The 11,742-nt window shown below is 38.0% G+C and overlaps 1 long non-coding RNA gene across 1 annotated transcript; it reads left to right on the plus strand.

Annotated features, from left to right (window-relative positions):
- Window positions 1-407: 407 nt before the first annotated feature.
- On the plus strand, window positions 408-3,450 carry LOC140106653 (uncharacterized). The gene is made up of 3 exons (XR_011850830.1): window positions 408-440; window positions 1,944-2,019; window positions 3,222-3,450. It is a non-coding gene; the product is annotated as an uncharacterized lncRNA (long non-coding RNA).
- The last annotated feature ends 8,292 nt before the right edge of the window (window positions 3,451-11,742 follow it).

Here is an 11,742-nt window from a genome sequence, read left to right on the forward strand (position 1 = left end):
ATAATAATGACATGTCAGGACCTTGGTATAGCATATTTATGTACAGCAACAGTTTACAAGTACTGTGAATTTTGAAAAATATTCTTAACAGTTACTCTAGCTTAAAGGGGTATTCCAGGAATCATCATAATTCATATACAAATGGGTCCTTAAAATATAATTTAATTATATATATATATGTATGTAATTAGTTGTTATTTAAAATTTTGCTCCAGTTAGCAGAAAATGCTGATGACATAGACTGTAATGAAGAATTAAATGCTACTGGCCCTTTAATCAGTCCGTTAATTTCCTCCGTGCGGTCCGTTGCAGAGCAGACACAGGACAGAAGATGGCCGCTAGTCACATGTCCACATCACATGTTCTGCTGTTACTATGGTAACAGGGCAAGAAAACCTGTTAGATCATCATAGATCATCACTGGGAGCAGAGCATAAGAGGTAGGAGGAGTTACTGAGAACTAAAGGATCTTGGGACTTGTACTTTGGAGTGGCAGCCATCTTGGTGATAACTTTAGAGAGGCCATAAACTTTTGTGAATCATAAAATCAAACTAATTAAGCTCCATTTTGTGACTAATGGCATTAAGTTTTGTTACATTCATTTATTTATAGCATTATGGGTTTTTGTATCAGACGTTCATATTCCCGGGATACCCCTTTAATTAAAAAAAAGTCTCCAGGAAAGAAATGCATCAACATTGAGGGGTACAGAACAAAAAATAAGTTATTTTTATGTTGTCCTTTGGCCTCTTAATTCTGCTTTGACTAAGCTTGGAGAAAAGGTTACCCTAAACGTATCCATCACTGTCACTCTATTGACCTTTTCCTGCTGACAATGATGTACTGTATCAGCAGTAGCCTACAACAATTCAGCAACATGTTATACAGACTTGTAGTGGTGTAAAAATATGGGCAAAGGAACATCTATTGGGAGCCATCAGACTCTGACTACCCCGTCCCACAACTGGTTCACCAATGAACAGCAAGAACTAAGATAATTTCTCTCCATGATGAATAAATTCACATTTCAACACTTTCCAAGGAAGGACGAAACCTATGGAAAAATGTTTCAACTTCTTGTGACCTTTTGTGCAAATCCTGATGAGTATTGTTGCAGTGACCCCTGACCTGGTGTCTCTCATAATGCTTTTACATGTCACTCATGATATACTCTGTGAGGAAGTGGAATCCACAAAGGTGCATCCTGCTGGGCAGTTCCACAGAGATGACCATGGTCAGCATTTCAGCAGCTTGAAGTGCCTGCACGATCAGGTTTCTTGGCATAGTACATTGCTGCTTGAGATGGATCAATTGAACATAAACGGTTGTGACACAAAATTGTTATTTTTATATGAACCTTGAAGCAAGGGATTATTGTAGATGTGGCTTTAGGAAGACAACTAATATTACAATAATGGGTCTGTTTTCTGTGTCAAGTGGTTTAACCTTTGTTCCTGGTTTTGCTGGTATGCAACTCCAGTAATTTTGACACCCTACGAGCACAAGTAATCTACATACCTGGTGGGCTCATTTCTGCTCTGTGTTAATATGTTGAGAAACCTAACAGTCACAAAGAGATTAAATCACTACAGGAATCCAGAATAAAATGGCAGGTATCTTGTTTATCCATGCCTCATAAAAAGACAAATATAGTCACTTTAACATAGTATCTCAATCTGTCCTTTCACCAGAGGTGAAAGGGCTTTTTTACTATGAGAACTGTCAATCTATGAAATAGCCTGCCTCAGGCGCTGGTCACAGCAGGAACAGCAGAGACATCAGAGAGCTTCAAGAAGGGTCAATAACATTGGCGGTTTTATTTTATAAAATAGTTCCTCATCCAATCCCTTCCCTTCCTTGGTTGAACTCGATGGACATGTGTCTTTTTTCAAGCGTATAAACTATGTATCTATGTAACATGGGATACTCTTTTGTCTTGCAGCTATCTTTTCCATTATCACCATACACCTGACTGAGAAAAGTGGTAGAAGGGAGGAAACAGCTGGCAAACTGTTCTGGTGGCGTATCTTCCATAGAGCAATTGTACATTGAACTTAACCCACTGCCCCAACCAAAAACAAATCTTCTTCCTCATGAAAGTTGGTATCAAAACACAGCCAGGAAACCTTATCAAATTAGAAAGCCAGTCATTCAAATCAATGTGGGAGGCATATATTTTATGGAGGGTATTTACCATACCTTTGTGGACAGTTTCCTGGCAGACAAGGCTAGTGATAAGTGGACCCGTTGATATTTGTGTGCGCCTGAGTTCTGGCACCGATTGCGGGTGTTAGTTGTTTAAAATGTCACTGGCAAAGATGCCGGCGGCAATTAAATAGTCTCTGGCCGTCCGTGTGCTAGTGCTGCTCTACACCATTTTAGGAAGGTCGTTGCTTCTGATTCTGTCATCTGGCAGTGATGATCCTCACCAAGATAGTGGTGCCCTGCACTGATCATCGTCATTGATGACCCAAATCCGGCCCCGAACTTCTAATGATTGGTGAAGGGGGAATATTTCCATCATAATTAATTCCCTCCAATGTGTTTGCCATGCTCAAGGTAGGGAAAATTGTTCTGAAGTCATTTCAAAAAGTGCACAAAATTTTATTTTTTAATACAAAAAATTTTATCATAATTTAAGAATATTTTGAAAAAAGAAAAAGAAAGAAAAAAATGTTGAAGAGAAAAACATTGTTTGAATATAAATATTGGTCATTACATACAACGGCAACAGGTTAATGAGCTCATCACATGTATAAATATCCTACGTTCTTCTGACTATTTCTCAGAAGTTACACATTTTAAAACCAAAATTTTCCAGTAAATTGTTAGAGAAATTTTAACCACCACCTACACCTTAGACATCTCTATACATAGCAATTTGATGAGCAATAAAAGATTCATAAAGATATTCATAGGAGTTGACTTGATTAGACTTTATTTGGAAGGTGCTCATTCTAACTTGGCTCTACCACTAAAGGAACTTTTGGAAAGCTCTTCATCCCTATTGAAATCCAAACTGTAACACCAGAAATTTCACATCAGAGCCTTGTTTTTTTCTGCAAAACCAATCAGCCCAATCCATTATTTGTCCCAATCATTTTCCTAGAACCGATTCCTCTAAAAAAAAAAAAATACATATTGCATGATTGCATATTGGATGAATGTAATAAAATGCCTTTTCATAGATCTGGATATTCTCATTATTATTGTTCATTAGGATTTCTTCCAAAATCAGGTCGTCTTACAAACTTCCGAAGCAACGGAAGATGTAATTTCACTGGAAGTAACGCATATACTCACCACCAAATATTAAAGTCTTGGCTGCCACAAGGAAGATGATGGTGGGAAGAACCTTTGTGTAAAGCATACTCACCTTTTAAGAAAATTTACAGTAAATGCAGTGTGTGTATATAAGTAGTATCAGATCTGGCCAATGTGTGGCTTGTAATCTTCATTTTCCTCAGCTCTCGTCTCTGTAGCCTCTGTGTGTATTGTCTAATGATATTTGTTATTTACTGGACACCAACCCTTCTCCTCTGACTTAAAAGGGTTCTCCAGATATAAACATTTTTTATACATGCTATTTAAAAATAAAAAATAGCATTTACTCACCTCTCTCCACTCTCCCATTTAGCTGCAATGTCCAAAGTACAGCTACACGTCTGCTACTGCCCAAAATGAATACTTTAGCAGATGTAGATCTGTGATCAGGATGACACTGCCAGCCTCAATATACTAATATACTAATTGACAACACCAAAAGCAGAGTTGGGGATGGAAAAAGCATAATAAACAAAGTAAGTAGAGATGTAAGCTCTGGGCGCTTCACACAATGGGACAGATGTATTATCGTCTCTGCGCCTAAAAAATGCCGGAATCTTTAGGTTTTTTTGGGCGCAGAACTGTTGTGGATCATTTATAGTGAGTTTGTGCCAGAAAGAACAGATGTTTTCGACTATTCCTACTCCTCCTATTTTTTTGGCGCAAGTGGGCGTGGCCTAACTTTTCCACATTATCTGTCACATTTATGTGTATTTTGTCTGCATTTTTAGGCACAGTTTATGGTGCACAATAGACCAGGAAAAAAATGGTCAGAGAGCAAAATTAAGGCACAGTCCATGTAAGATTTTGGCGCACATGTCATTGATATCGGCATTTTTATGGCGCACGGCTGTAAGTAATTAATGGGTAGATGGAACTAATCAGTCGTGCGCCATAAAAATGCCGACATCAATGAGATGTGCGCCAAAATCTTACATGGACTATGACATTTTTATACATCGGGTATCTCCGATGCCGACAGTCGTGCTTGTGCCAGAATTAGTAAATCCCCCCCAATGCGTTGCATCACATTTTTTGATGCATTTTTGATGCATTCCAAAGGCTTCAGCCTGGAACACTTGCTGAGGTTACATTGGGTTTGCTAAATGTAATGTGATCAAGGCTGTAGCCTTTGGAATGTGTCAAAAACACATCAAAAAACGCAATGCAATGCATCGAGTGAAAGCGCCCTGACTCATTTACAATGTTTCTTGTAGTTACTTCTGCTACAGATTTATACAAAGTATAAAAATATATTTAGGTTAATAAAAAATATTTGTGGAAAACATTTGTGTTTATATATATATATATATATATATATATATATACTACATGACCCGGCCCTAGATAAAAAGGGAAGTGAATGTTTATTTAACCCTTTAAGACCATATTGTTGCATTTCTATTTTTCACTCCTCTCCCTCCACAAGCCGTAACTTTTAAATTTTTTGTTTACAAAGCTGTATGAAGGCTTTTTATATGCAAGATACATTTTATTTTCTAATGGAACCATTTAATATTCTGTCCCGTGTAGTAGGAAGCTGGAAAAAAAATTCACATGTGGTCTAATTGGCAAAAAAATCACAGTTGCCCCATATTCTGATGGGCTTTATTGTTATAGCTTTCAATATGTGGGCGAGATAATAATCACTTTTATTCTTGCGATCAGTAGGATACCAAATTTATAGCTATGTTTCAATACCTTTAAAAAAATACAAAAATCTTACAAAAATGTTTTGCATCCCCATATTCTGAAACCTTTATTATTTATATACTTCAGTGTACGGACCTGTTTAAGGTGTCATTGTTAGCAAAATAGGATGAGATTTTAGTTGATACCATTTTCTTAATTGTACAATCTTTTGATCACTTTTTTATTGCAGGCAAAATGGCTAAAAAATTTGGACATTAGGGTATTTTCTGTAACAAAGTTCACCACATGGAATAATTGTTTTTATATTTCAATAGATTTTGGGATACAGCAATGCCTAATATGTTTATGATTTTTTTTATATGTGTTCTAGGAAAAGGGGTGTGATTTTCATTTTTTTTTACTATTCAAGCCACACCAAGGGTACTTTAACCCTGGATGGTCTGATCACTTATACAATATACTGCAATACGACTTTATTTCAATATATTGTAGATACAGGCGGTCCCCTACTTAAGGACACCCGACTTACAGACAACCCATAGTTACAGACGGACCCCTCTGCCCACTGTGACCTCTGGTGAAGCTCTCTGGATACTATAGTCCCAGACTGCAATGATCAGCTGTAAAGTGTCTGTAATGAAGATTTATTGATCATCCTTGGTCCAATTACAGCAAAATTTTTGAAACTCCAGTTGTCACTGGGACAAAAGAAAAAAATGTGTCTAGAATTTCATTTATAAAATATACAGTTTCGACTTACATACAAATTCAACTTAAGAACAAAACTCCGGACCCTATCTTGTATGTAACCCAGGGACTGCCTGAATACTGATTCTATATTACGGCGCGTCTAAGATTATACTGTAGAAATCCTAAAGACAGCTATGAGAGCCTTTAATAGGCTCCCAGTTCTCATCGGCGCCCTCTGATGATGTCACAAAGGGTGCCCACTGGCATTTAAAGATGGCGGCACCAAGCAACAGACCTGTTAGGTGCTGGGGCAGTTGCCGACAGGTGTTTCTGTCTCCACGACCAGCAAACATATAAGTCATGAAGGGTAAATATTCCTTTATTTATGATAGAATGTGCATCCGGTAGATTACAACACACAGTAAGGCTACATTCAGACGATCTAGTACGGCGGGCATAGATCGGCGCTGCAGAGAGGAGCAGAGGATGAGCGCAGCTCACCCCTGCCCCTCTCCACATAGATACATGGTGTACGGCACCGTATCATGTAGAAAGATAGGATATGTACGGTGCTGTGAGCCCACAGAAGTGTATGGGGGACGTATATCGGCCGTATATACGTCCCCCATACATGTGTGTGAATGTAACCTTACACTGATTCATGGTAAAGAGGGTAAAGAATATCCTAGTTTTCATTTTCAACACCAGCATGTAAGAACTGACTGCCGCCAGACAATTTCAAGGTTGCAGTGATCACAACATTGACAATATAAAAGCAACACAATGCTTCAGTGACAGGATAGGAAAAACCCACCAGGACAGGCCTGGGACAGGGTCACAGAACCAGGATAGAAACGTATCAAATAAAGGGGCTGATTCTAGAAAGCAACTAAGGGTTAGCACTAGAGAAGTTTGGGACCCAGACATAGCATCAAGTAGAAACATGGTCAAAAATGGTCAGTGTGGAACAGAGCAATACTACAGTACAAGTACAAAGAATTATCCAAATCAAAGATGACAAAGAATAAGAGTAGAACAACGTGCTTTGAGGCAAGCTGCTCCATTCAAACACATCGATCTGTATGTAGACTTCCAGTCAATGAATAAGTGACTTAACTAAGATTGTTTCGTAGAAGATGCCAGGAGAAACAGGGAAGAGACCAAAGAAGTAGTTAACTATTGCTTTAGAAGCGCAGGAGATGGATGTTGTGGAATACAAACAGAAAATGACTGCATTCAATCAGAAAGAAAGGCAGATTTAAACAGCTCAACAGGGTCAATCGGTATTCTGTCCAATATAGAGAGAGGTGAATAACCATAGCTCATAACCGGGCAAGGCTACAAAATATGGCAGGTCAGCAACTACTCCTCTCACATAATATGCCTATACACCAGTACACTTTACTTATTCATATAGAAAGATTATGCTAGCATTGAAACATAACATTCATGCTATATGTCACTTAGACAATGCAATAAATTATAGATCTAGTTATATGAAATTACCCAAGTACACGAACATTTTAAACCAGTTTCCTTTGGCAGATTTTATTACCAATATTTTGGTATTTCCTGGAGTTTTTTTTAATCCAGATGACTTAGTGCCTACAAGCCTGCACCCATCATGTGGCTACTGCTTCATAGGCTGCAATTTTCCAAGGATGTGTTTAAGCCTTTAGGATTAGGGTGTTATTACTGGCACTTCCCACAGCCAGAAAAAGACATGTTTACATTGCAATTTTGATAATCACAGTAAAGCAAATATAGAAACCACATTGTCCGACCTTGCCACTGGTGAAAACTAATTACCGCTCACCATTACTGCATCGAACAAGCTTTAAGCGTAGATATAAATGCTATTAAATTCATATCTGCAGAAAATAAATGAAAAATGTAACCAATATTGACACAGACCTCCCAGTAAATGATTGGTAAGTAGTATTATATTTCCCTCTGATGTTGGGCATTTGCTCTAAAAGATTTCTCGTCTTATGTATCCATACTACAATGTCCCTTAGCATTGGTCTTGTGAAAATCTTCTGAAATGTCCTTTTAGTGGAAAACAGAAACAAGTTGATAGGGTCTTCATCTTTTGATGACCGCTAAGTTCACTGTCACCTATTTCAGGACTGCATGTTATGTTCACATGCCATTGCCTAGTGACGGAACTAAATCTTCTTCATATAGTATGCACAAAATTTGTCAAGCCATAAACTAAAGGCATCTGTCAGTTAAACTAATCCACACCAACTAAACATATTTTTGAAAACTGCAAATAATACAGCAGTACAACTATCCTTATATTGTTCCTCCCCATGACTTTTAAGTTGCAAAATCCATTTGTAATGCTAACTCACCATATATGCAAATGTCACCGATTGAGTCTGATTATCATATTTCCTTTGAACTGAGTCTTTTCATGCTCTTCCACTGTAACCACAACACCAACTTCCTGACTGTTCCGTTAAATGATTTAAACGGTTTGGGTATACGTTTGAAATTGAACAAGAGGGGGATTTTATTTGTAGGACTGGTTTCACATTGGCGTTTTGTTTCACATCAATGATTTTTTACTGAACCCGTTTTGGCCTATGAACTCATACAGATTGGTTTTCTCTTCCTGGCTTCAGTGATTTTTTTGCTGATTCCTTACTGAACCATTCTTTTCAATGGGCTTTTTCGCACATCAGTTCACTGATTTTCTCTCTTACCCGCTTCAATCTGTATGTGTCCATAAGCCAAAATGGGTTCCATGAAAAGTCACTGATGTGAAATAAACGACAATGTGAAATCACCTTTACTCCAGACCGGTAGATGATAACGACTGTGCATGTGAGTCCTTGGGACAACGCCAAGGAGTTTAGGAGGATTAAAGCTAGAAAGGCTTTGGGTCCAGACAGATTGGGCTCAAGAATCCTATCCGTATGCAGAGATCAGTTGTGCAATGTGCTTGCTAATTTCTGTAATCATAGTTTTCCTCTCAAGACAGTTCTGAGGTTGTGGAAGACCCACCTTATTGTTTCCTTTAAGAAAAAACAGAGACCTGTGGAATTAAATGATTTCAGACGTATAACTCTGACTTCTCTTGGTATGAAGGCATTTGAGCATATAATGCTAAAACATTTGTCAAGTCGCACTTCAATTTCCAGTGTGGGCGATGCACTGATGCATCTTTTGCACAAGGTACTGCTGTGCGGCTTACATTCTGGAATTTTAGTAGTATTATCTGTTTATTACTGTGTGACAAATTTTAAAGATGCAAATGGATAAAGCTCTTGTTATTTGGATCAGGAGATACCAAACTGACAGACCACAGAGTGTGAATGGGAGAAATACTGTCCAGGGAAGTGGTGAGTAAGGTTGGTGTACCTCAGAGGACTGTCCAACTTGGTGCGGGCAGAACGGACAGAGACTTATCCTTAAAAAGACCCATGAAGTTATCATCAGTTTTTGGAGAAGGTCAGGTCCAAGCACCACTTGTTGATGGTTGTAAGAGAAATATTCCTCTACAGAAGCCATTTTGGATTCAACGGAAGCCATTTTGGAAAGTGAACTGCATTTTGTGTGAACTGTTAAGAAATTACTGTGGCTTCCTATTGTTTACCTTATCTTTTCTGCAGCTTCTTTGCTTGAAGGCCATGTTGTGACTTATACAGAGCTAACAAAAGGACAATTAGTATAAACATTCTGTTTATATTAGAACAAGGCCTCGGAGAAAACAGAGCATAATTAAACCACCTTTGGAAGAATGTCTTAGAGGATGTCCTGATATAATCATTACGGCCAATAGCATTGCAGTATTCTATCACCTTCTCACACCCCTATGCAGATGATTTTATGTTTTTTATATGTATGGATGCGCATTAATAATGATGAGATTCTGCATTTTCTAAGAGACTGGTGTGTCTTAGTGTGTGCTCTTGTCCCGGTACCGGGGAGCCATTTTTGGCTATAAAGGGTAATTAGAAAGTCACCTTACAACATGAAGGACTGTTTTGAGTCCTCAAACCTGTCAAACCTGTTTTTTGATGGACTGCTTAAAACCGGTCCAAAAACGCATTCAAAACGCCACGTGTGCCATCACCCTAAGGGTTGGGAGGAAATCTTGCATCAACGAATGTTGAGGAAATTACACGGTATTTATGCCAATTTTGAACACCCTCTATATTCAGTTTATTCAGGAATACAGAGTACATTTAGTAGTCAGTACATCCAGCCACCATATAGGACTGATTTTTGAGGTCCTATGTGCCCAGTGTGGTTAAATTTGCAAACTTTGAACTTACAAGATAACAAGGGACTGCTGAAACACTTGTTTTTCTCTTGTTTTTATGTTATGTGTTTTTAGTATGTTTTTGTTTCTTTTATAAATGTAAATTATGTAATTGTGTATATTTGTTTTAATGTTTAATTCCTTCAAACAAATTTTAGGGCATAATAAATTATTATTATTAAGACTCTGCTGCTTCATTCCCCCATCCCTCAGAAATGAGAGACGCTGGCTGTGTGTGACTCGCTGAAGAGAATTACAGAGGGAATTAGTAAAGCAACAATGGTATTTTTTAAAGTAGCTGAACACTTTCCAGGGGCAGGGCAAAAGGTGGGGTTGGTTAGTAGGTGGGGCGGGCGAGCGGAATGCAAAACGGTGGAACACTGGTGTAGTTTGCACTCATATTCACTAAGAGTCTGGAACCTTTTGGTGACCGCCAGAGGAAATGTTAAGAATGGCATCCCAAACAGGAGTCTTAATGAATTCCCCCCTCCCTTTGTTTTGAGTTACAGTATTTTTCGGACTATAAGGCGCACTGGAGTATAAGGCGCACCATCAATAAATGCCTGCTAAAATGTCTAGGTTCATATATAAGGCACACTGGACTATAAGGCGCACCTGATTATAAGGATGAATGACCAGCAGGTGGCAGACCTGTGCACAGTTCAAGGCAGCTGTTGTCTGTAAGTAAGGTTCGTATATAAGGCACACTGGACTATAAGGCGCACCTTTGATTTCTGAGAAAATCAGAGGATTTTTTGTGCACCTTATAGTCCGAAAAATACGGTAAATCATGTTTCTGCATAAGTGACCAAGATAACTATAAGATCACATTAATTTATCAGTATAATAATCCTAGAAACGTTTACAGGGTGTACATACTTTTTCTTGTTTATATTTATGTCAACATATATTTACTTGACCCTGGCAGTTGAGTCTTATATCACTTTGCTAAATGGTCGAATCACATATAACATTTATTGCATATTACATATTATTTTACACTTTCCTATACATAAGCTTTCACCATGTAATTTGTCATGTACTGTACATAGACTGTATATTATTCTAACAGACTGCCCATTGTATGTCCACAACCCTGGTAGTAGTGATATTCTTGTTATGTTCCAGTTCTGTCTCTTAGCATGCAGTGTACATTTAACTATTTATTTTGCTTTTGTCCATTATTTATATCAGTGTATACATCACATGGCAGTAAAACTATGTAAACAAATGTATATGCTGACTAAGCATAAATGAAGCTCATTCTGTAAGAAATTGAATACAGATTGCAAAAGCCTTGAAAACAGAACAGTGAGTAGATTGCAGTAAAATATACAGTATTGTAGGTAGGTAAAGAATTAGCCTCTGATGAAAATATCCTTCGACTAACGCTGTCGGAAGAATACAGGATAAGAATACAGGCTTCATTTATTGTATGTAATTTCCTAATATCTGGTGTAATGTGGAGTTCCACATTCATGCAGTTAGAAAACATAACCTGTCAAGTGGACAAAGAAGTGGCACTGAAGACACGCAGACTCCATCGCACAGATAGAGGCTGACAGGCTGATTGTTTCCGCGCTCTGCTGTAAAGTGTTCTTGTCTGCTTAATTTGCTGGGTCAAGAATGGAGAACATCTCCAGGGCAGGTTTATGTCATGAAGTTTATTTCAAAGTAATGAAGTTCAGATTTTACTGTAAGAAAGTAAGTTTCATTGCAAATATCAGATCTCAAAAGTGTATGGGAACATATGTCCGGGATGATTATAGAAACCTGGGAATATTTTCTTTCAGGATAGCAG

This window comes from Engystomops pustulosus, chromosome 11, assembly GCF_040894005.1.
Source record: "Engystomops pustulosus chromosome 11, aEngPut4.maternal, whole genome shotgun sequence".
Classification (NCBI taxonomy): Eukaryota; Metazoa; Chordata; class Amphibia; order Anura; family Leptodactylidae; genus Engystomops; species Engystomops pustulosus.